Consider the following 27,523-nt stretch of genomic DNA (forward strand, 5'->3'; position numbering starts at 1 on the left):
GTCTTTATATTTTGCATAAATTAAGGACAACAGCATCAAGAAGAATGTCACTAAGTATCAGTAACTATCATTAATGAGAGTATAAGGTTCATCTGTGTGTGGATACTGACTCTGTTGCGGCTCGAAGCACAACACAGGACTTATTTAGCCATCTTTGCTGACTGTTTATGTGACAGACGGCGGTGTGTGTGCATCCAGATGAGGTGCAAAGGAAAGGCGGAAAATAACAACAGACACATGGGAGACTATTACAAGTGACTCCTACGGTGAATTTCTTTCACCTTTTAAAGAAGGATAAAAACACCACTGTGCTGTTTTTACCGACACAAGTGCAGGCAGTTCTCCAAAAAAACATGGAATTCACCACATATGCGTCAGATTTTTCTACAGCAAAAAACAACAGCATGTGATGGATAACATATGTTTCAAGTCTGTATGTCAGAGAGCAGAACAGGTAATTATAGTTTGAATTGCACAGACAATCTCAGCTCAGGCATAAATGAGATATGCCCTCGAATTATGCGTGTGTCGACATGAGTATTTCACAGTATGATTATCTAGGCCAGAACAATCTCAGTACACGATAGTATCACAATAATTACTGAAGTAAGATGAAAATCTTCAAACAGTGTTAAAACCTGGCTACTTTAATGACAGAAAACATTGTTGTATTCCATTTTAAAGCACAGGTTAAAGGAAACACCTTCATTTAGTGTCTAACAATACATGCCATGAGCTCTGCAATCACCATGATAAATGTATTTATTGGCAAGCCACCGGGCCCAGGCCTTTGTTTGTTGTTGCTCCTGCTATAATTACAACAATAAAAACTATAACACTACGCTGTGATGTTTTCATTTTTTATTGAGGTACATATGCGGTCATAATGGTTATTGTCTCATCTCTGCTCTCAATACTCCGAAGCTCATTAAGGGCTGAAAGATGCGTCTCCAAACTTACTTTAAATTGTGTTGCAGAGGCGCAGGGAGGAGTCTGGTGTGTCATAGCTCACAGAGGAGCTTTTTAACGCCTCCAAAGTCTCAACTACATGCCCTGCATAGCTGCGGCTGTGAGTATCAAACAAGCGCTGACTGGTTGAACGGTGAGGGATATCCAGAAGCACTGGGGGTTGGGCCAACACGCCACACACACAACTAAAACAATAAACCAAACGGCACAAGCAAAGAGATGGTTTGTTTGTTTCCTGTCGATTTAATTTCCTTTTAAATTGAGAATGTTTGGGTTTGTTGACTTTGGTCGGACAAAATGGGCAATTTTAAGACACATTGTGGGTTTACATTAATGTTTTTACAAATTATTGATTATGAAAAGGAAAAACAATAGATTATTCTTTATTAGCAGCTCATTATTTTAATTAATGTGTATAAGAACAAGAGCTGCTCATATTTTCCAATTGGTTACAAAGTCCATCTGATATGCCTTCCCTATACAAGTGACTGGGACAGAATACAAAGAGCACGAGTTGTTAGAAGATTAAAAAAAAAGCAGCCGTGGCACCAACATAAGCAGGGAAAAACAAAACAAACATGAATTGAATGCACAGAGTCTGGCACCGCGCATCCTCTCCTCTGCAGGTCATTTAAAGGCAAGTTCCGATCCAGAGAGCCCCACAGTAACCTCCATGTAATTGGATTGTGTGCTTGAGCTGATTACCAAAATAGAAATGCACCCAGCCAATCCAGGTGATGGGAATCAGGAGTCTGTGGGTCAGCCAGCATCTTTATCAGTAAATATGTCAACGACAGGACAGGGACGCACAGAGCCCGAGCCAAATGTAACCGCGCTCAGGCTCATATGAATGCCTCACATAGGCACGCATCACAAAGATGATTTAGCTGATTAAAAATACGTCTTTTTAATCCGTAGATCAATTTAACACATTATATTCAACCTATGTGACAAACTAAATGAGGTCATTTTTGGTTGATTCTCCTTAAACACACACAAAGGGGTTAATTTGTCATGTTCCCATTATTGCCAGAGGGTATTTCTTATCCCTGACTGCAGCAGCTTTCTGCATCTCTTGGACTGGCAGCTGTATGAATCGACAGTAACCAAAGAAGTGTGAAATATGCAGATTGCTCTACGCCTGATTAGGCTGTGCTGTCCTAACGTCCAGGCTCTGGTGTGATGCAGCAAAAAAAAAACACACACAAAGCTCTCACGCCACATGACCATCGCTCTTCATGCTGTTTTTTTCAGTAAAGGAGGATGGACGGAGAGCAGAAAAATAGCCATCTTTCTTCTTCTTTTAAGAAAAAAAGCAGACCGATCCATCGCAATTATCAATATCTTACATGCTTTGTTCACTCTCACATCAAGACCACATCCACACAACTGCGGATAAATCAGTGTAACAGAGTTTACGTGATAAAACAACTTTTGTTCGCACAAGTGTTCATAAATGCTGTAGGTTAACCAGGCAAAAATTACCATTACCATGCTGCTTCACATAGGGATTGGTAGAATAGTCATTAAATTAATAGTCAATGCAACTACTGCCTTGTCTTTGTCTTTACCATCGCCTCATAGTAATCTGGTAGTAATATTTTCTGCATGAGGGAAGCACAGCATCTGCCACAGCACTGTGAGACGGGCTAGATGCTCATTTTGCAGCCTCGTACCAAGTCAGAAGGTCGTGTGTTGCGTTTGGTGCCGCAGAGGAAATACAGTCCCTATTAGAAATGCCTCCACACCGATCTGCTACTATCTTTCATCAGCAGAGCAGTCCGGATCTCTGAGGCTAGTTACCAGCTACGAGTCAGCCTAAATTAGTCTGAAGAAACCAGTGCACTCCCAGCTATGGTTCAGAAAAGGTGACACAGGTAAAGCTAGCTTTTAACAAGCCTACAACGTGCTCTTTAAAGAATGCTCCAATAGTTCCCAGTGAATATCAAAAGGCATTTTTTCTTGAAATGCCCATCACTATCTTCACAGACTATCGAATGAATCACCATTATGCGTTTGCAACTACAACAGCAGTATCATGCAATCAGCAGTACTGACATTCAGACTGAGCGATCACAGATAAAGTCGGAGACATCAGAAAACTGGCTTCTTGACATTACTGCCCGAGCTCCTTGCCATGTCTCAGCAGGCACATTACATAACTTCCAATACAAAACCTGCATTTCCAGATTTATGAAATCTATAGAGTGTGTTTGAAATGCTCAGTTTTTGATGTGAAAAAAACAAAGACTCACTGTGGATTAAAAGGCAGAAGAGAGAAACAAAGATTTAGCAGCGTCAGTGAGGATGTGGTTAAAACCCCGGCTGACCACAGGTCATAAAACTAGTCTCAAAACAATTTCACGGTACCTTCCTCAGGGTGTGAACACCTGAAACTCCATTTAAATAATGTTTCTTTTGTGCTTTTCCATACATTAACAATGCAGTTATGAACAAAACTTACATGTGTACATTGCCAAGATGGCTGGCTGGATGATAAATATGACAGCACAGCATGAAAACATAAATACTGCACACTCGACACGTGCAGTGACACCAATATGTTTTCATATAACCAGCTAATTTACTGTCGAAAGGCTGCTGGAGTGTGCATGCACAGTGGGCTCCCAGAGTCCTTTGCAAAGCACAGATTCACCCCGACTAACGTTTGGTTGTTATGACTGAAAATGACGTTAAAATGAACAAAGACCTGTGTTGTGAGGCGGCTGAGTGTTTACAGTATATGCCCTTATCTAATTTGGCCAATGCTAAAGTCAGTGAGGCAAGGCAAGTTTATCTGTACAGCACCTTTCAGCAATATACAAAATGCTTTACATAAGCATTGAGAGAAGATACAAAAAGCAACAAATAAAAGACAAAAGACAAAATAAAGACACCCTTACAAAGGATTTCAAGCGTAAAATAAAAGAAAAGATAAAAATAAGCAAACAGAATAAGGCACAACAGAATAAATATTATAGTGCAGTTACAGTGCAGTACAAGACAAATAATCACTTAATAAATAGTCCAAAAAAATTGCTTTAATAAAACTTTTCTATTTACACTTGTGAGGAATATGACTGAATTACTGAAAGGAATCAACATCAGAGGAAGTTCCAAGGCATCAGTCCTTCAACCAACAACACCGAAAACTTTATGTATTTAGCATTATTCATGTTACGTACTACTTATTCAAACCCAGAGTGATCTAAAGTAAAGTGGGAAGCATTGCAAGTAAGTAAAATTACAAATATTCTCATTCAACCTTGAGTGGAGTACAGATTTGACTCAAATATATAAATGGCTCAAAAAAAAAAATGCAAAGACTGCCAAAACCACTAGAAGATTTTCTTTTTTTTTTAACTCACAGAGTTTGAAGAGACAAATTAAAAACAAATCTTATTAGAGCGATTTCTTTTTGAATGCAGACAGATAACTGCATTAATGAGGAAAATGTGGGGGATGAAGCTAGCTGACATCTTGAAGTGACATGTCTAATAGTGGGGAAATGGAGATAACTGCCAACAAATCCAACTGAAGGCTACACACATAAATAAAGAGCTACTTGCCTACTACTTGTAAAAAGGCACTGTAATTATGTTGTATACTTCATCAAAGATATTTTTCGAGATGATCACTCAGCAGTGGAAAAGCCACCAGTGTTACGGGCAATTACAGATTAGTTGGCTAACTAATGATTAACTGCATCTTTTTGGTGAGGTATGCTACCTTTAAACCAACATTTATCTTGAATGACTCAGTGTTTGTAGCTCTCTTTGATAGTGATAGATCCAATGAAAGAACAATGAGCTGCTCTCAAGGTTTAAGCAGCTATCAGCTGAAGTCAGCTCTGTGTGAATTATAATAGTAATCACAGTTGAATTATTAGAAGTAAACAAACATCCACATGAATAAGAGCTTAATGAAGTGCATTTACTGTCATTTGAGAGTGGAAACGCTTGCCTCAGTAAATGACTTTTATTTTCATTCATGCAAACTAAAGTGCCTGTCAAAATGTGCTCATTTTCTGTGAAATACTATTACAAATAAATTTCTTCTCAGCTCAGTCTCAACATTATTCCCTAATATTGGTAGAATCGAAAATAAATGACACTAAGACAAGGGCTGGGACGACACATTCATGTCTCAATTCAGTATGTAGGTGCAGATTCAATTTTGCTTTTTAAGACTAGATGATGGTAAAAAAAAAGTTGAATCATACCCTTGGAGAGACTATATGAATACTTATACTACATGAATACTTCTTATGGATCAGTCTTTGAATTTTATTGCAGTAGCATCATTGCCATAGTGCATATAAACGTAGTAAAAATGCTTTTTGAAGTAAATTTTAGCTTAGAGATGCACCAATTTCAATTTTCTTGGCCAATTCCGATTTTTTAAGGGCCTGACCTGCTAATTTCGACTTTGGACGATTCTGATTTTCAGTTTTTCTAAGACCTATAATTGACAGCAGTCAAACATTTTTTCAACTTTTCTTGTCAAATTAAATTGGATGTTCACAATAAAACACTGACTATTAAATATTCATTAAATACTTTTTCACATGTTCTCCAAAAGTCCTCCAGGTTACAGTCAGGCTTTACTGTATCACTATATTAAGATTATGATTACTAGAGGGAACAGAATCTCACAAGATCTCATGTAATCTCGCGGGATTTCGTGAGACGCAGTTTCATGTGATTTCATGTGGAAGCAGATGTAAACAAACCTGAGACTGATGCAATGCAACAGTTTGCTGTAGTGAAACTTTGCAGTGAAAAAAAAAAAAAAACAGAATGAAAAGTTAAAAGAGACCGCATGGGAAAATGTTTGAGGAGACGCATCAACACAAACACTGCTGGCGGCTAACATTAGCATGAAGGGCTGGAGAGTTTACAGCTGTTTTGCAACATCGTCAGCAGCTGCATCTCCTTGTAGACCGTCTATCTTCTCTTTATGCTGTTCTTGGAATCTGTCACTAACACTGACTTAATGCAAAAAGAGCCTTTAAATTAACATCTTTCACATATGAAACTGTGAATTTCAAGTTTGTGATTTGCAGTCTGCAGTGTGAAGCCAGAGTAGCAGATTGAGTTAGCGATGGGAAGTCATATACAGTCGTTAACACCTGAAATTATGAGCACACGCGTCACTTTACGTTAAGCATGTAAAGTAAAATAGATCCATTTGTTAAGGTGATATTACTGTGATAGCAATGCTAACTTCCGTTAGCATGTTCATGGGGAATGCCATTATGTGTTAGCATCGAGCTAACGGAATCATAGGAGAATTGATTTTTCTCCCGCCCCAAACTAACACCATGACAATTTTTTCAAGCCTCAATAGTGACGTCCAGTCTAAAAGAGAAATTCGACCCACCCACGAGTACAAATAAATAATCAGATTGTGGCTTGTCTGTGGCCACGGCTGAAACAGAGGATGAAAAGAACACTCACGCGTTGGCCAGAGTGTAAGGAAACCCCAATCTTAAAAAACCTTGACAAGGTGCCAGATTGATTTTTCCTGTGCTCAAAGAGGAGAAACAAGAGCGGCTCCATTAACATGCTCAGCCATTCCACTCTGCCATGATTTCTGAATTACAAAAGCCAGTCACTAAGATGCTCAAAACACTTCTCATTATCTCCGCTCACTTCATTCTATAATTGAGACACTCTGTCTCAATGCAAGTCGATATAGTAACAGCAGCATCTACTGTGGCACACTTGTTCGTGTTGGTGGGCAACTGTGAAGGAGGCTCACAGAGTGCATACCTAACCTCTCAATGAAGAGACTTTAGATTGAAATATGTAATAAATTTTAATTAATATATCATTCATATTATATCCATCTATATACTGGAGTGTGATTCAACTATAATAAGGCACATCTACTGTTGGAGATGCTTTTCATACTCTTCTCCTGAGAAATGTTAATTTAGTTTTTCATCTTTTAATACCATCTAAACTCATCAGTAAATAATATATTGGCATCTGTATCCGTAAATGACGTGCTAGCTGCTTAAAACTGAGGTGCAGTATCTTAACAAACATGACACCAGATGCTTCATCACTTTAGCTGTAGTCTGAACATTCAGAACGGGAAAAAAAAACGTAGTTTTATGGCACTTAGAGTTTGTGACCATCTGCACAACTGATCTGAACGGTGCAAATATGGCAGCAATAAGATGCTCAGAGTATTAAACAATCTAATGAAGAAAAATAGCATTTAAACTCGTGTGGAATACGATGTAACTGAGTCTAAGTAAGTATGTGAAAAGAACAAATATTCAGGGATCATTAAGCATTACAGTGGGTGAAATTATGAGCCTGAAGTTGGAGCTATTTCTTCAGTTAAACAACATTAGATTTAAGACGGAGAAGCAGTTAGCTGCAGCAGATCATTAAGGTAGACACATTCTGCTACGTTATGGTTTCAGGGTGGAATTATTACACCTGCTAAGGGTCATTTATAGGTATATTTGGTAGCAGCATGCTGTTCACCGTTCATTAATTCAATTTGGCATTACATCTGTGAACGTCCTGAAACTTGGCAACGGGAAATTATACTAAACTGTGACAAGTAAAGTGAAAAAAACAACTGGCCTTCGACTGAGACAACGTCAAGGGGAGTAATAAAGTAAAGCTTAACTGGGTTATAAGTAAGATACTTAAAGCAGCACTTGAAAACAAATCAAATTCAGGAACAGAGAAACTTACGTTACAACTTTGTGTTTATGCATCATGGAACAGATAATATATTAATCATTAAGTGTTTAAGTTCGAAAAATGTGAGGTGGCATCAGTACAAACTGCAGTATGTCACAATCATGCTCATACACTGTCATTATGTTTACAATAAACCAAAGTTTTTATTAGTATATGCAAACTTCCATCACCGTATGCCAATCAGAAACAGGTTTGCATTTGCACTGCAGTTTGCAGCGATGCATTTATTGATCAAACGGTTAGAAATATACAGGAAACAGTTACTCAACAACTGACTAAAAGAACAGGGAAAACTGGTCAGGTCAAACACCTATGGGGTGATTTAATTGTTTTTATTAGATATATGTGCAGGAAACAACTAGCAGAACTTCCAAGGTGAATAACAGTGAGTCAGTGCAGTGATGCAAGTTGCAAGTAACTAAATCTGGAACAACGGATGTTTGGTCTGGGACAGTTGACAGCAGAATTCAGGACAGTTACTATTCCTGAAGAATAAGATGGTGTCATCATAGTATAAAGAACACACTACTATACTCATAACATTTCAGTTAAAAAAAAGAAGAAGAAAGAAGCAATAACCACTGCCACAAATCTGTGCATGCATCAAAATCGCGATACTCAATCCTAATAGAGTCGGACAACAGAAGGGGCCAAGTAATGACTTCTGAGATAATGTCAGATAAGAGATATCTAGATCATTGTGACTGACCTGCAAAAAGACGTGCAGTAAACAGAACGGGTAGCAGACTTCAGATATACTGAAATTACAAACTATCAAGATTCTCTCTATTAATTTGGACAGAGCAACCAAACTGAAAATCCTTTTCAGAGTTTATGGATTGAAAGTCGACTGCAGCGCTAGAAAACAAAGCAAGTGAACTTTGCCATTAACCAAGAAGCTGAATTATTCAAAAGCACAAAAAGTACCAGAGGAGATGAGGGAAGTGCTTCTTGTTGACTTTAATGTCGGCATCTTCGCTCCCCACCCCACAGTGAGATATTCTCAGCTGGTACAAATAAAACCTCAGGATGTCTTCCCACAAGACACTGCCGTTAAGGTGCCCTGAACTTCATGACTTGTGTTTACCATCAATCTTAATTTTGCCATCAAAATTATCTTCATTAATGACGACTGGAGATTGACACAGTTAAGACCAACTGGTAAGAATCTGCCATGTTGGGGTAAAATGACATGAGGTTCAAAACTTTAAGTGTAAGCACACAAATCTAAAGCAAAGGTGGTAGTAAACAAACAACGGAGTGGAAGCTTCCTGAGTGATTTGAGTTGTTTATTGTCTGCTGTGCTGCAAACACTGTTCAGATAAAGGTTACTGTTACTCCCTGTCACCCCTTTAATGAAATTTTAGAGATGAGTAATTTCCCGAGCCAATTCGCAGGATTGGGGTTCATCCAGACTTTTTTTTTTTTTTACCCCCGTAACTACCAGCATCCGCCACATACAGTCCAATAAGATTTCTAATTTCTTGTGTGTTTACACCAGCTGTTGGGAACAACCCACTGCATTATATGCAAATTAACTGCAACTTAACCACAACATATTCCCATGCAAAAGGAATTAAATTCATTAAACGGTTACTTCTGACACACATTATTGTAAATGAGCTCATTTGCAGTTGTAGGAGAGAGACGAGTCTGTTTAAAAAGATAATATTTTGTGGAGGTGGTAAACAGCAGGTGTTGTTGATGTGTGCTGATCAGTGTGGGCTGCATATTATGTTCATCTGTGATAACAAAAAAAAAAACGGCAGTGATAAGTATAGCAGTGAGGCATACCTAACCTCTCCAGGAAGTTATTATTTCTAGAAACACTAATGTAGAAATATCACAGTGATCTGAGCGAAATTATAAATACCACCGACAGAACAGCTTGAAAACTATAATAATATTCATCAATAGGTCTAATCCATGTAACTACAATAATACTTCCTGGAAAGCACACATACGCTTGCTTGTGCTTTCTCATTTTCACTTGTACTCCTGCACTCTAAGGTGACAGAACTGTTTCTTGGGTATTTCCTCTTTAGCACTGCATTGGCTTTTTTTCCCAGGATGGTACTTTCGTCACTGTTCAAAGAAAACAACCCAGACTTTGGGGTCAGCTTACCATGTTAAGGACATTTGATTTCCATCAGACTCGGGAATCAGCTGGGATGTTGGGGGCTGGGGCGGTCGGTAAACTCGGCAGGCTCAAGCTCTTTCTCATTAGGGGATAATCGGCGTGACAGTCGCACCTGACTGCCTCCAGTTAGCTTGACTGAAGTCAGGCTTCAAGTCAAGTCAAGATTATTAACTAATGTGTGGACACAGCTGAGCTGAACCAACGATGCATGTTTCCTCTTTCAGTCCATCTGCCAGGATTGTGAAAGGATTGATTTTTGACAGTATCAGAGGGCAATTAAATGCCAGTTTGAACTTTACAGAATACAGCGAGAAGCTTGCAAGGATGAAGAAAGTATCAGCATGCAAGTAACATGACAAGCAGCACATCTGAATCAAAAAGGGAACACTTGCTGCAAAACTTGACATGGCAAAGATTCTATTACAGTTTTTAAGATGAACAGATGGACGATAGATGTTGTGCCACATTTTCTTCCTAAGACGTTAAATCCAGGTCCACGTGTAACAAAGAGGAAATCAACAGGCCTGCTTCAAGATGTATAACACATTGCCACAACAAGCTATTTATAGCGTAGTACTTCACAGCCATGTGCCAAACGCCCACTGTAAAGAGATCACAATTTACACTTTGACGTACTGCCATTTAGCTTAGCTTGTTCGTGAGTGCATGCCTGTTCAGAAATCACGCATATTTTGGTTCAGGCTCATGAGACACATACATCAAGCTTTTGCCTGTTTGCTTTCTGATTAAAACTGGAGGTGGGGGCTTTGTTTAAAGCGAGCAAAGACGGTGCACAAGAAATAAAGCGCACTAGCAGGAAACTAAAACTTAACTATTTGTTCCTTATTTCATTGTTGATAAACGACTAAATTTCAAACTGCTGCAGGTAGAACATGCACATACTGGTGGCAGACACCGCAAAAAAACTACTGACTGTGAAATGTCATAATCTTCAAAGTCTATGTGGAATATTTTCCCCATCAATCAGTGTTATATGAAAAAGTTTTTTTTTTCTCCTAAATCCAGAGTGTAAACAGAAACGGAGTTAAACAAACATGTTTGGGTAAAGTAAGCTTGTTTTTCTACTTAAATACTGACTGACAAATGAGAGAGGAGGAAGAGTTGTGAAAGGACAAGGCCCGAGGCTGATGAGCAGACAGTCCCTTGTCTAACACTGCTGGGTGTGTGCATGTCTTTATAGGTCTGTGCGAGTGCATAATAGAATAAGATAAAGGCACTATTTTTCCTCTTCAGTCTTTTGTGTATTGTTTATTACATCCATTCCTGCACGGGCAGCCTGCCAGGCAGGATTCCAACAAATTCTTTCTGAAATCTGAAATACCCATCTGCACACAACACTTCAGTCAAGCTAATAATATCTACATATAACTTCTGTGGGCATTTCAAACTGTCAAACTAGTTTAAACCATACAAAATCTTCTACCAACTTACTGTTTTGCAGACGAGTGGCTCGCAGAGATTTGTAAAACGGCAACAAAAGCACGACAGAGAGCACCGGCTTAACCGGAGAGTCAGGGGTGTAACTATGAGAAGACAACAGGCCACTGCTGAGTGACTAATACACTGCACTACTGTTTGTTCCATGGACAGTTGAGGTGTTGCCATGCGAATGTCTAACTAGAGAGAGGGCATGGACAACCATTAACCTCAAATAACTGCCTGCCTCTCCTCCAGCAGCTGCTTAACAGAAGCCGAGTCAACAAGCAGGGCTTCAAATAGCGCTGTCACTCGCTGTCCAGAATCAGAGCAACAGTGATCTGTTCCTGAGAGGCACAAGTGTCACATTCAGAAACTGATGGGCATCAGGAGGAAAGCACCAATTTAGACCCAAATCATGATTGATCAGAATACTGCAAGTTTTCGACAGTGCATTTCAATACTATTCTACGGCAGCTTTTTTTTTTTTGTCACGGATATCGATTGCCATTTACAGTAGCAAATAGCGCTGAATGAGCATTAATGCTGCGGGCCTCAGTCATGCAGCTGCAGCGGTCCATTAACCTCGCTGAGGCTTCCTGGACTGGGAAGTGAACACGATGAAACCGGGAGCGAACAGTCTCAGACATTGACAGAGGTTTAACAGGAAGTATAAAGTATTAAGTTGGTTTTCTAAGCCGAGTCAGCTGTAGCTAGCAGCAGTTAGCAACAAGTAAAGCTATCTTTCCATCAGGAAACTCTGCCATGACCATGGTAATATATTTCCTACGTCCCTGTGAGGCTGTGTTCAGTCCTGGTCCGGAGGTGTTGAGCTGCCAGTTCCTTGGTCCGCTAACAGCAGCTAAGTTAGCAAAAACTGAATTAAGTGAATTAAGTCTAGAGCTGCAACAATTAGTCATTTAAGTTGATCCAGAGAAGCAAAAATATCAAACATTTACTGATTTTGGCTTCTTAAATGTAAGGAATGGCTTCTTTTCTTCTTGATGAAGAGTCTTTGGGTTTAGGACCATTGGTTGGAAAAAAAGGCAATTTAAAGACAAGACTTTAGGCTCTGGGAAATTATGACAAGCATTTTTTAAGAATATTTTGAGATTTTAGAGACTTAACTATTAATCGATTTGCTGTAATAATAATCAGCAGATTAATCGAGAATGAAATTAGGGTCCACTGATGAATACTCTGACCATAATCTGCTGTCACAGATACCACTTTCCTCAGAGTGAATAAATTCTAGATTTTGGGGAAACAGAACCAGGTTTGAGGCGGAGGACACACCAACATGCCATCCTACTGCTAGCTAGCTAACTAGCCTTAGCTCTGCACCAAGCTGAAGACTGGTTGATGAGTGGATGTCATATAATTGTTTAAAATCCGTTGGTTTTAGTTTACGTAAGCATGCATCAGATATTGTTTAACAGGAAGAGAACATGATTGGATTTGGGTATAAAATGAAGTGGATTTATTGGCATAAATAGGTGCACATTATTACTGGGGATATGACCTAAAAGGATTAAAAAGGCCTTCTTCCTTCCACCTCATGCAGCTTCATCTTGCAACAGAAGGCTACCTCCTAAAAAAAGCAGGCAGTGAGTGCTGACACTTATGCACACGCTCAATCACTGCCAAGAGCATTTGAAATGCTGGAGAATGCATGTAAGGCAGGGGAGGAGTAGCATGCTACATTTCACAGATAGTAAAATATCCCCACGCAGTTACACCCTGGACGCAGTGATAAAACGTCTTGTGTGTTATAATGCTTTCATATTTTTTCCTACTCCAAAACAGCATAATTGCTTGTTGGATGTTTGCTTAACCTTTTCACCAAGGTTCACTCCCACTTTTCAACTCATATTATCCCTCATCCGCAATTTTTAACCGCAGCACAGAATGAGCTCTGTATTCTGTTCCACATGGTCTTAAACTCCTGCCGCTGTAAACAATCATAGTTTCCATTCTGCAGAATAGCAACATGAAGGTCTAGTGTTAGTTTAAATAGGTTTGCCTTATTGAGACGTCTGACAGCCTTGTTTAAATATTTGCTGCCACTATGACTGCTTGGTCATCCATTAAAGGGAATGACAAGGTTAGGTTACAGGTGCATCCACCTGCAAAAATGCAAGTCAGCTAGGTCAGTGCTCAAATGCTCCGTCACCCTGAAAACTAAAAGGGCACAGGTTTGTTTGCTTGCTTTTTCCTGCAGATTGTAAATAATCTGAACTACCTTCCTTCGGTTATCCATCTACATCTCCCGTTCTACATGCCTGTCTGCTTTCCATTTCCCCAATATCGTCAATCTCCCTTTATAGTGCCTGCCAAATTAAAATGCAAAGCAAACAGGTAGACTGTCAGACATCATATTCTTCCTTTCATGTCAGCGTTTAATCCATCTTCTTTGTGAGATTACAGTTTGGTGAGAGCAAAAACCAAAGACAGGCATTCACCGTACACCCAGACAATGGCGAGAGCGCTCCTATTCAGCACTACATATTCATATTTAGTCTGATATATTCACAGCTTGGAGGATCCCAATATTTCACTTTAGTACTAATAACACTAAAGCTGAATTTATGATTCTCTGTTGAGTTGTTTCACCGCTCCTGCTGTGGATGCCTACGGCGTGGGAACTGATTTATAGTTCGGCGTAGGTTTTAACCACGTCACGGCGCTGCTACCTCACTAGATGGATGTGTTGTACATTATCAGGCTGTGTCGTGCATTTCTAACACGCCCAGAGTAATTGGGTTTACCTTCATTTATTCCCTTTGTTAGAGAAAGAGCTGATTAAGGTTAGAAGGCGGCTTTCAGTGGAAATGGTTCAGCAAGATCACTAAACACACATTTGTCTAACACTGCTGAAAAGCAGGATTATCAAGCACTTTTTAAAATCTGCTCCATGTTGTCTTCCCTATCAACAAATACCACCAGCAATGGAAAATGTAGGAGCAAACAAGAAGCAGACCAAACAGCCTGGTCAATTACAATTCTTGTGGTCTCCATGTAGGCCATATTGTGTCCGTTGCCCCGCACAGAGATACCACAACATCTCAACACAGAGGCATAAATCTGGCTTAAGCTGTTGACTGAAACGTTACCCACCCATATTTTTCCAAACCAGTCAGGACAGTCCAATCCACTTATGTTTAAGCCACAAGATTGCTTCTCTGACTGTTTAGACACATGTCCTCCCAGCAAATGTTTTTATCTCGTGCAGTAGGCATCATGCAACGGCACCGAAAGAAGAAGAAAACAATGTACAACGCCTGCAGCTACACGGTGTGATCTGTCCACATCCATTAATACTTTTTCCTGTAATAAGTGGAAAGTGCCGTTTTTAGAATGTAGTTAACTGTTTAAGATTTCCCACAAGAGCCTGATTTGCTGCATTAATATTTCAAATTAATTTGCCCATTCTGTACATTCTGTAGGGCTTCAGTTGCCCTCTCCTCTTTTTCTCACCTCATTTCTACATGAAACTGAAAGATTTTCAGTGTTGTTTAATCTGACGATTATTTCCTCTTCGTATCAATATCCATATTTATCCATGGGGCAATTTAAATATTTAACTTTATCACATTTTAATTCTATGTGTTGCTGTTTTAGCTGATTAATGTGCCCTACATTTTAACGATTTTTATTCATTATTGAAATTTTGATTTATTCTTCATTGTTCCAACTTTTATGTAAGTTTCTCTTTAGCGATTTCTGTGTCTAAATGCTTTTATTTTTACTGTTTTACTCGTCTACATCGTAAATGAGGTCTCTACCTCAATGTATTTCGGAGTTAAAATAAAGGTTGAATGAATAAACAAATGAATTATTCTGTCTATTAAATGTCAGAAATTTACAATTTCCCACAGCCCAACCTGCTTGTTTTTCGACCAACAATCCAAAAACCGAAATCCTAACAGTTGCCAACTGATTTTCTGTGTATTGATGAATCCATTCAATGGGTAACTGTTCCAGTGCTAGTTTTGACTTCTCTTTTGTTTGGGTTTAACGCTCTTAGTGACACTGTCAGCTGTTTTTTAAGGTTTGTCAAACATGAACTTTAAAATCTTCTTCCATTTCCAACAAAACACAACAGCAGCACTCTTGTTTGCTTGTGTGCAAGCCTTAATGCCAAGGATAGAGGAATCAGTGTTTTGGTTACCAGAAACACCCGACAACAGAGAATCGTTGCCAGTGGTCCAACTGCGGTTGCCGAGGGCAACTGGTCAACCATTACTGTCACTACTTAAGAACCCTAATACAATAGTACATGTCAAAACAGACTTTCCCTCAAAATTGGCTAATTTATTGCGTATTTCTTGTAACTGCTAACATGTGTGAGAACCAGTTTTGAAGTCGTCTTGTTAAAAGTTACCGCCAAAACATCCAGTACTAGTTTTCCTTAGTATTTTTTTACTATTGAAGAGCTGAAATCATACAGCGCCATCAGGCAAAACTAGCCCTGTGATATTTAAAGGTCTTGGAGAATCAGACAAGAGAAGCTTGTGGGGCCGCCCTCCAATAGTCGCACAGTGTTAGCAACATTTTTTTCAGCTCTGGAACTCAGACCCTAAAAAACATATATTTAAATAATCAAATTTAATGTCATAAACGTGAGATGGCTTGAACTTGTCGACTAGGAAAATCTCATGTCGCGCGCAGCCCTAGAAGCCTGTGATCCTTGTTACTTCCTCGTCCATGCTCAGTAAAATGAACCGGACAAGATCGCTGTGAGCCCGAAATGACAACACTTTAGTGGTCTATAAACCTGGAGCTGCTTTGATGGGAATACGTTAGGATGAGTGTAAAATTTCTATACCGTTACCATGTGTGCTCAGGCCGTGAGCGAAACAGGATAGCAGAGCTCTGTTAACATTAATACAGCTGTGGATGGAAAAAGGATTTTCAGAAAGTATTGACATTTGTATTGAAGTTCCACTTGATCATGTGTTTCCACTTTAGACTGCGGCAATTGTGTCATTTGCGGATGTTCTCTCATTTGCTTGTCAATATCAGCAGCGGGGCATGTTTCATCTGAGAGAGAGACAACAGTTTCTCTTTGATTCTACAGATGACAGTGGATTCTGCAGTATGATTAGGGCAACGGGGACAGAACCACCCACTCACTGCCACCACACTCAAGTATTGATGTGCTCTGAGGAATTCCCACACATCACATCTTCACAGACCTTTTATGCTCTACACTAAGCTCGACTCAATGATGTATCTTTATAAAAGATCACGGCATTCGTGGAGCTAAAAATCGAGCTTACGGCATCAGGGAGGACACTAGGTTTGTTTTCCGTCAACAAATTAGGTTATCAAATTGTAGAACAGCTTTAAAACATAATCTTGTCTTAAACACTTGTATATTAATCAACCGTTTAGATGGATAAGTGTCATGTGTAACTTGCAGTGAAAAGATCACCAGTGTCGGGAACAAGTGAAGCGAGAGTGATAAATGAGGTCATGTTGCTTATGAGTGGATGAATGAAGACAGTACTGAAAGCAATCGCGTGTTAAACATACTAATGCAATTTGACAAGGCTTCGTTATTACAGCAACACCAAAAATCACCTAACAAAAACCGCTTCAATCGACTCAAAGAGTTTCTGTGGCTTTTCTTTCCAAGAACACAGAGGACGATGCTTCAAACCGAAGGCAAATGAGACAGCATTTTTGCAGCACTCAAGACTGTGCTGCGCCACAAGAGCTGACAATATCTTTATAGCTTGTGTGGGGGAAAGCTGAGTGTAACCTGGGCTCGCGTCCCAGGAAAAGATGGATCACCAGTCTCTGGCAAAGAAGCAACTGTGCATCAAGAATTCAAGTGTGCTCTTTTCTGCTGTAATTGGCAATTCACTAGCGAGGAATCCAATCAATGCTGTAAAAACTAAAGCAGAGTTGCATATTCTTTGACCCGTGATACGACTCTTCAGTTCAAATGACAACTGTCACATCTAGTCAACTTTTCTAGTCAACAATTCACGCATATAATTTTCACAAGGGATGTTCCAGGCAACTAATTTCCCTGTCGATTCAACTGAAATCTCTCAGAAAATGCTGCTGGAATGTGTGGTTCTTTATGCCGTGCATTGTGAACATTGCACATTATCCCTTAGAACATGAGAACGACTCACTAAATGAGGTTCCTTTTCAGACTGAGCAGGATCTCAGCATTTGCAGGTGAACGAGGTCATGAAATCGTAACACAGCTGCCACACAGTGCCCCTAATCTAAGTAGCCTACTCTCCTTGCAGGTTAACGTCCACATGCCTGTGCTGAATGTGTTTATGCAGGACTCCCGTCAAGTGGTCACATGCCAGTTTATTCTGACGTGGCATACATCCAACCTTATTTTCATTTTTACGATCAAATTACTGCCAAATCACGCTGGTTTTACAAGATGTTATCTGTCCCAAGTTGCTGATCCAACCCATCCAGGAATTGGTGGCCACTGCTCGTGGCTGACAGCTGTGGAACATCTGGCACATAAACTGGCACTGTGCATAAATAAAATATCAAAAAATAGTTTAACCAACAAGTACTCTTGGTGCCAACTGCCGAGGATACAATTTTGAATTGGTTAGCTCACTAATTGCGCACAGCCTTAGTTTTACTCCAAAATTATTGCTTATTTTTGTAAATGTCAGAAAGCAGCATGGAAGCCAGTGACAATGTTACGGTGGTTTCTTTTTTAAATCTTTTATTTCAGTGTCTCTTCAGACCGAACCCCATTAATTTGGAACAATGGTGGACATGATTTGTGGCCGAGCCTTAATTTAATCTGCCAGAAAAGGCTAAAATTAGCATGTCCAACCAAGTGTCATGTTTCCATCACTGCCAAGCGTGAAACAATAACCACCCTTAACCAACGCAGAGTCATTTTACCCAGGAATGATCATACCCCTTTCACACAAAGACAAAAGCCAGATGTTAGTGGATTTTTTTTTGCCCCGTGTAAAAAGAGCTATTTATATAAAATTTATTTCGGTGGCCAACTCAGATAAATTTGCCACCACTAGAAGTGTCTGCCGTTGGTCCACAAGATGGATGACTGGGTGGATCAATACTGACTATAGAAAAGCAGATCAATGTCAGATCTTTTGTTTACCTACAGCATTTCAAGCAAACCACAAGCTGTCTGAAAAATACCTCCCTGTGTGCGAATGTTTGAACAGGCAAATACAACAACAGGCAGTTTTAATTAATGATATTTACAGAGGCGGTGTAAGTCTGTGAGCGAGGTGAGCCGTTTGGAGTAACATTAGAAAGTGTTGTTTCCATTGCTACTATTTCTGCCACATTAGAAATATTTCTCAGGTGCATCATGCCTCTCAAGGACTGCTGTTGGCTTAAAGCTGTGGTTCAGCCTCAGCACTTTGTTCCTGTTGGAGATGAAGAGACAATCCAAGTACAGTCCAAACCTTCCACCCACCACAGCTCCAGATGACACTTCTCTCTCTCAACACATAATATACAAAAGCACTGTCAAGCACAATACAAAACACTTCACCGATTACAGGAAAGCTTTGATACAGTCTTTGTTTTCTAATGCAGATCTGTTAAAACATGTATCTGCACTACAGTTTGGACAAAACAAGAGCTGCAACTTTGTTAACTGTTAAGTTAATTGCAAACTATTTTGAGAATTAATCTGTATGATAAGAAAAAGTCAAGATTTTCTGATCACAGCTTCTTAAAAATGAATATTTTCTCGTTTCGCTACTCTATGACAGTAATATCTTTCAGTTGTGAACAAAACAAGACATTTGAGGGCGTAGCCTTGGCTTTCGGGAAACACTGACGGACCATTTTCACCATTTTCTGCCATTTTACAAAACAAACAACTCACCGATTATTCGAGAACATAATCAACAATGAAAATAATCAGTTGCAGCCCTATCCAGAACCCGAAGTCATGTAATCTATACCGGATCAAAATAGTTCCTGATTAATCTTATTTCGATTGACTGATGGACCAATCATTGCATCTAAGATCGGAACAAGTGACAAAAAAACTTGACTGTAAAATCCTGAGACTGTTTCAAAAACCTTTAAATGTCTTCGTGTCATATGCAGCTTATTGTGCACATTATTAAGTAAAATGTCTGCTATGTGCAATTGCACTTGGGTTAGCAATAATTAACTGAATTTGCAATATGAGCTACTGCAATTTTCATACTGCAGGAGGTGCAATATTTATGTTATAAAATAACTTTTAAAATAACATTCACATTTTCAAAAACTGCCACGATACAGAGATGTCTACACATCATATTCCACTTATTAAAACATCTTTGTTTGGTACAGAACCCCACAAATATCACACCATAATCATATTAATATGTTTTTCAGTGAAAATGACAAATCAAAATAATAACCACCCGAGCCTAAATAACATGGATTTGAATTTACGATTACTGACTACTCTCTGGAAGTCAAGTCATGTATGTGAAGCTGTTTTTCTGCACTCTGAAGATGTTGGCGCTTCCCACCAAAGCTTAAACAAGCCCATCCCCCATCGCTGAGGGAGGGCCGCTTCAAATAAATCTCAACCTTGGGGGAAACACGTATGATGTTTTAAACTACAAAGGTACTCCATCTCATCTCAACGTGTGTAATGACATTACCTACATTATGAGGCTTAATATGGACTCCCCACTGCACAAAGGGAATTAAGGAATGCATACGCTCCTCATTTCACATGCGTTCTATTTCTTTGCCAAAGTAAAAACCAGGACTATTAAGAGCATATGGGGGTTTACACTCATCCAAAGTAAATGGTTTCATTGAAGTGGTTTAAAGGTACCTGAAAGCCTTGAAATTAGCAGCTACCTTTAAGGACGTAGGCTAAATCCTTTCTTACTTTGCCATCAGCTGGTGTGCGGCCATGAGATGACGGGAGCCTTACAAAGCCAACATAATCCCCTTGTCCTGGACTAATCTGATGCCCCGGACCTCTAAACAAACACTGCTAAATTCTTTTCTTGCACACAGTTTCTTTGATACCAGGCCTAACCTGGAACAGATTCTAAAAAGGTGAAAAGCTGGTCAAAATTAACACAAAACATACCACAGACCTGTCATCGACTTTTGCTGATCGTTAGGACTTATTATTTCCTTCTAGTCAATAGAAACACATTTGACTGAAAGCCAGCGTCATTATATACATTAATCACTTTTAACAATTGATTCTTTCCACGCTTATAAGGAAATGAGAATTTCCTCAAGTGGTATTGCTCTTATGTTCACCTCAGGCTCTCATCCAGGCGCCGCACAAATTTACACATCTCTGACAACTATAAAATGTCACGCTATTATGTCGAGCTCAGAGTCTTAAATTTCACTTCCACTTTACAATTGATGGCTCTGTCAGATTGTATAAAATGTGTCTGACGTGCTACAACAAGGCTCCTAACACCCTTACAATGATTAGAACAAATTACTTCTAAAAAAAAACAAAAAGGTAATCATATGGAGAGCACCTGCCTTTGAAAAGGTAGTCAGCTGGAAAAGGAAGCAGAACCAACTCTCTGCCTCACAGTGAGCTCATACTAAAATGTTCCTTGATAGAAAAGCACAAATAACACCAAGAAGTACAGCGAGTACTAACAAGAACACTGGCGCTCCAACAATTAGCTTGGCAGCTTCATTATTTCAATTTTGGGAAGGAAATATTTGGCAATGTGAACCCTGCGGGCTTGACAGTGTTATATTACTATCTCTTGTATTTATTTCAGCATGGCAAGTACACACAAAGATTAACAATAATAGGGCTCAACATAAAACTACCTTTACAAGGTTTTCCCTGGATGTTTTTGAGACAAAGGTGGCAAAGGCTGTAGAACATGTGGGGCTTGCTCGGTGTACAAAAATATATAAAAAAAAAACAAAGCTTGTGACTAATTATGCTGTTTAATTTGGAGCAGAAATCAACATAAAACACTCTGTTGCAGATTGTGCAATCTGTCTGTGCACATTTCACTTTCCTGGCTCCGTTTTTTGATAAAAGACAATAAACAAAGACAAGGATGATAAAGGAAAAGAACGTTCCAGTGTGACCAATGAACAGGTACTAACAGGTGGGTCAAAACATGCTGAATTTTGATGGTAATATATAAAATAGAGGAAGCTCTAAAATCCAATAAAAAGAGGTGCGACTGATCTGCTTAGTGCAGTAGGCGTAATAATGTTTGGTATTGATTTGGAGTCACTGGGTCACAAGCTACTGAAAAAAAGAGCAATTATTTTCTATTCAAATATTTATGTAAAACAAATTCATTACACAGCAATCAATAGGTGTGCCAGGAGAAACCAATTTAGTTCAATTTTTAAATTAGATTTTTCACAAGTTTGGGAAAGTCAGAACAAAGGTACTGGTGTAAAAAAAAAAAAGAAAAGCCACAGCCAATAATACAAAGGTGGCCCAGCTTTGAGTTAGATAGGCAGAGAAAACCCTGCTTTAAACGTATAAAATCAATACATAAAAGTCAGTAATGGAACAATACTGTCCAAACACTCTCACAGCCTAAGTGAAAGGCCTGAATCATTTATAGGCGCAGCTGACAGATTACAGTAGCTCTAGTAAAGTTGATCTTCTCACTGCTCCCTGGACTAAAATAGCTTTTTGTGGCTGGCTGAGTAACATAGCGACATGTCCCAAATACTTAGGTTGATACTCACAACACACGCAATTAATTTAGTGTTCTTAAGAGCCGTGTGAGCTTTCTTTCTCCTGTGTAACACCTGAAATCATTACCAGCGACCGAGTCTGGCTACACCGGCCGCTACAGCACACCGAGGCCGTTTCCTGCTGACCTGTGTGACAAAAAGTCTCGTACAACAAAACCACACGTCTGCTGCTAGCTGAGTGGATGGCGCACTATGAACTTACAACATCCAAAACACTGGTTACGTGCACAATGCAAAACAGCCATGTTTATTAGCGACCACACTGGAACAAAGCGGGTTAACGGTACAGTGAAGCGTGTAGGAGAAGGAGTTCATGTCATATCTTTACGTCTGTGTTTGTGTTAAGGTTCTTCCTTTTTATCAGCGTCCCCAGCTCAGAGTTACTGCCACACCCGGACAATGGAGCTGCCAAACTGATATTTTCAAATTAACTGAAGCGTTAGCCAGGAACGCCCGAGGCTCTTTAGGAACAAGTAAAACGTTTCACTGCCAAATATACAAAGTTTCCCATCTTCTCTCTTGGTGATCGGTGCATTTATCTGAACAAATAGTACTGACAGTACATGATAAAGCATTTCAATGAACAAACAAACCAGCCGTTCCAACTAAAACGCTTTGAAGACGTCTTGAATAACAGCTTTTACCTCCATTAATGGTAAACATTAGCCAGTACTTGGATGGGACAGACACACGGAAATCTTTTACACAACGTGTGTGGGATTATGTGCGCCAGACCGAACATTTACTGTTTCATACTGAAAGCCTCTGAACAATTTCAAATGGCATCATGTCCTCAGTGTTTTCACTGACTGAGAGAATGATGCTAACTCTGGTTGATGCTGGACAGTATTTAACGGATCCATAATCAAACAAGCTTTTAATGATAACTAAAATATTTAACTGTAATACTAACCGTCAGGAATTTTACAGTGGTTTATGAGGAAATGGGTAATCATTTCATCCCCAAATTGTCTTTTTTTTTTTACATTAACAAATATCGGTTGTGGATACCGTATTTGTTTTGTTTTTTGAAAGAACTGTGATCAAGATACATACAAAGCAAGACTTTTCAAGTGTAAATATAGCTACATTTTTCAGGGATCTGTGGCCACTGTTTGTGAACTAAATCAAACCTACTTTCACATTGCTTTTCTGCAATTTCTTGTTACTTATATGCCAAAATATACCCCGAATCTGATATGATTTATGTGCAATAAGCAGCTGACAGATGTATCAGCCAGGCCAATTCATCTGTCCAAGCAAAACTGAATCTGGGGTTTTCACAGACACAGTTAACCCTCTCTCAAATACAGTGTGTCCCCATGAGGTCATGCTAAACACACCCTGAGACTAGAAGTCCATTCATTTAATAACACCAGATGGAGGATCTTAAGAGTTGCATTGTAAGCACTTACAGCAACACAACATAAATAACATATGTTAATAACCAATTACATTTGATGAAATGTTAACAGCGGTGCAGTGAGAACAATGAGCAAGGCGGTGCAGAACCTATGGCTTTATCTTGCAAGCTTACTTGAACAACCGTGATTAAAACCTAATCTTGACTTGCCACAAAACCACCATTTTGCATATGCAAATATGGCGAATTAAACTTTAGACGAATACTGCTGTTTAAAGAAAACTTGAAGGGGCTGGATAGTTAGCTAGCAACACTTTTGAGGACACTTTTGTTCTTGTTTTGTAATTAAACGCACCACAACTGGTTATGAAACAGCCTCAATGGAATACTGATTCCTCTATAGGACCAACATAAGCAAATAAAACCATCAGCAACACGATACCACCACCTATCATCCAGTGGTATTGTCCTTGAAATTAGATGAAATGAGACTATGTTATGTTATGTTTTTCTTAGGCAAAGTTACAGTGTGTAATACAATAGCCAGTTAAAATGAAGCAGGATACGATTTTTATTTATTTAATTAAAGATTTCTGAGGTTATATTTTGTGGTCATGCTGGTGGAAACACTACCACTTTTGTCCACAGGGGCCTCCAAAATCAACAAAGTGTGAAAGTTCCTTGTAGGAGCTTTAAACCGAGAGAGAAAATATGAAATTCTGCAAATTGGTTATATTTTAACAAGTGCTGGGTAATGGGCTGTACTGCAGACTACTTGAGCAGTCTTTTATGTGGTACTGTCATCCTCTATGGAGCAGTACAGACCACAGGGCAGAGCACAGGGTTAGCCCATAGTGGTCTAGTAAAAAATATTGTGCTTTAATGGCATGACTCATTTCACAGAGAAGGGACAGCCCCAACAACACCAGCCAACACAAAGAATCTGGAGTGAAGGGTCCCAAAAAAATTTTTTTTCATGTCAGAAAGCCCTAACCAGAGGGTTATTAGTCCACAAACCACCCACCATTTTATAAGATCTTGTCCCCCTGAAGCCCCACTGGAGAAGACTTTGTTCTAGACAGTCAAGGACCACGGCTGTAACAGTGGCACCAGCAGCGGAAGTGAAAGGTAGAGATCAAAGAGTCAGTGTGACCCAAATTCTCACTTTCTGTTGAATCCTCGAGAGTGAAACTTGAGTAAAAAATGTTTCATTTTCTGTTTTTCTTGAGATCATTACAAGAAAAAACAACAACAACAACAAAAAACAACCTCAAGAGTGCAACGGAGTCCCCAGTGTCTAGCTTGGGAAACACTGTAGGCCAGTTGAGGGTGTTGGGTGGCCCGTCGACCATTTTCTAATTCATAATTTAAGTTGATTCACACTGGGATTTTTGGGGGGTTTGTTTGTTTATACCAATTAGTTACTAATTATGTCACTTGGTTGTTGCTTGGAATGTTGCACATTAGTCTACACACACGAAAAGAGCTTCATTATGTCGCTGACTGGAGCAGTTTATGGTTATAAATCATACCAACATTTGAGTGACTGCATGATGGAGGAGGTTCCAGGTATGTTTAATGTTGTATAAACTCTTAACTGTAACCGAAGCCTTTACAACTAGTTGCAGCTGTTAAATGCTGTAAAACGTTACAGCATAACGTAAAACGTTAGTTAATACGTAAAGTAGGACTTCAACCAACACATATTTTCATTGTAGATTAATCTGCTGATTATTTTCTCAATTAGTCAGTTAGCTGCATGGTCTACAAAACGTCAGAAAATGTCAGTTAGTGTCTCCCAAAGCTTGAGATGACGTCCCCAAAAGTGTTGTTTTGTCCAAAACCCAAAGATATTCAGTTTAGTATTATGGAGAAGTGAAAGAAATCAGAAAATATTCACATGTAAGAAGCTGGAATCAGAGAATATTGACCTAAAAAACCTCAAAACAATTAACCCATTATCAAAGTAGTTGGTGCTTATTTTAATAGTTGTAAAACAATTCAATTAATCGCTGCAGCCCTTACATTAAGTTAAAGGTAGTATCTGTAGGATTTCTCCAAGCTGTTTGTAAATGCACCAGATAGACAGCTGTTTGTTGATTCTCATTCTCTCGTTATGTTAATATGAGTCTATATATTCTTTACATGGGAAAATGTTGTGTATTATGCCTTTGGTAAGTAATTTAATTTGAAAATACAGCATTTCAAAGAAAGATCAGTAGATGGTTTATGTGCCTATTAATTTTTATTCACTGTAACTTCCAATTATTAGGCTGTTGTTTATATAATAACTGTCCCCTGGCCTGGTGTTTTGCATAAGTGGACCCCAGGCAAAGTAAGTTGAATATCTCTTTTGTAGACATCACACTGGTGGAATCTGTAGCTTTAACTCTGTCAAACTAATGTTAACGTTTGCTCATAACTTAAACATAAATTTGCTGCTCAACATTTCACTTTACATGAAAACCATTAGTGCAGGCAGACAAATGTTTGTTTTAACAATTAATACACGTCTCTCCCCAGGTTAAATGGTGTTAGTTAGCTTCTGCATTTCGGTGCTTCAGGGCGAGAGCAGGTTAAGTTACCAGTTTCACAGGTTCACAGGTTAGTTGAACTTCAAGAAGCTAACAGGGCTAACTTAGCTTGTTGTAATGAGCTAATCTGACTAGCTGGCAGAGTGAAACAATGAGCTCAGAGTGCAGTCAGGCTTGGCTAGCCTGCCTGCTGCTGCTGCTGCTGCTGCTGCTGCATGCTGTGTTGGCTACATGCTGTAAAGCTAGCCAGCCTGCCTTGCACGCAAGGCTAACGTTAAATGGCTAACGAGTCGTAGCACTATCAACAATGAGAGGGAGGAAAAAAAAAAAGAGAGAAAAATGCACTAACTTACCGACTTAGCTAGCCACTCCTATTCCAAACCCCGGTCCGTCCATGGTGGCGTGCACTCCATAAAAACAACAAATCAGAGTAATTGTGTTGAATTACAGTAAAACCTCTACAAAAATCTGAAGTACCAGAAAGCAGTGGCAGCGCACTCCCCAAGACATCCAACACAAGAGAGGAGGGGAGGCCAGCGATTCACTGGACTTCTGCCATCACACTAAGAGATACCGTCCACACCGAAAACAACCGAGTCCCGAGGGCATTTTATCGGCGCCGTCTCAAGCCCGACACAAGTCCAGTCCTCTCCCGCGACCTTCTGCCGATTAATCCCACAGTGGAGAGCCTCCCATCCAGGTTAATTCCTCCGTATTCACCGATTCTGGACGAGCGCCGTGGTGGTTCTTCGTGTGGGAACTGATACAATGTAGCCAACCAGCAGCAGCAGCGGGAGCGGCCGGGAAATCCAGGATGAGGCGTTCCACTCGGATTGAACTGTCACAGTCCACAGCGCTAAAGATACGGAACTGGATTAACCGCACCGGACGGACCGTGATTTCATTTGTTTGGTGTAGTTGTTGTCGTTGTTGTTGAGGAAATGTCCTCCGCTTAATACGACTGGCTCAAAATGTGTTGAGTTACAGAGCCAGCGGTCAGGGACAGAGCCGGAGCCAGGATTTTACAAATACTGAGGTCATAAGTCCAAGTCTCCACCAGCAACCCCTGAACAGATCTTCATCAGACACCAAAATAAAAGTAGTTTCTTTAAAAATTCTTTTTTAAAAAAAGGCTCTGACCTTGCTAAAGTAAAAGAAATAACATTAAGTGGAGGAAAGAATCCCCCTTTTCTTTCTCTCTTTCTTCATTCATTCATTTTCCTGACTGTAATTTTTGTTACAATTATTTATCAGTTCTTTGCCTGAAACCAAAATAAATTCAGTTTTTTTTAAAAACCTTTTTTTCAAAGCTCTGGCCATTTTGTCATGGTGGAAGTGCTGATTCCTTTTATTTATTTGTTTGTTTATCTATATATCCATTCATTTATTCGTCATCATCATCAATATCATTTATCAATTCATTGCCTAAAATAAAGTTAGTTTTTTGGGTTTTTTTTTTTACATTTTTTCCATGTTGTCACAAATAAAATTCAGTGAGGGAAATGCTGAATCTCTTTTATTTCTATATTTATTCATTCTTTAATTCATTTGTATCACTGTAATTCTTGTTATTACTATTTATCAATGCATCCTGACACCAAATATCCTAACCCTAACCCTAATGTGAACAATAAATATTTTATCACAT

General features: G+C 39.3%; 1 protein-coding gene across 3 annotated transcripts in view; it reads right to left on the reverse strand.

Annotated features, from left to right (window-relative positions):
* The window catches only part of znf609b (zinc finger protein 609b), a 112,821-nt gene extending 85,839 nt beyond the window's left edge, over positions 1 to 26,982 (reverse strand). Inside the window, exon 1 of one of the 3 annotated variants that reach the window (XM_084741364.1) lies at positions 26,229 to 26,982. The gene's annotated coding sequence lies outside the window, so the exon portion shown is untranslated. The remainder of the gene's footprint in view (positions 1 to 26,228) is intronic. The other 2 variants (XM_084741286.1, XM_084741441.1) reach the window with 2 other exon arrangements.
* Positions 26,983 to 27,523: the final 541 nt, after the last annotated feature.

Source organism: Lutjanus erythropterus, chromosome 1, assembly GCF_056507025.1.
Source record: "Lutjanus erythropterus isolate fLutEry1 chromosome 1, fLutEry1.hap2, whole genome shotgun sequence".
Taxonomy (NCBI): domain Eukaryota; kingdom Metazoa; phylum Chordata; class Actinopteri; order Lutjaniformes; family Lutjanidae; genus Lutjanus; species Lutjanus erythropterus.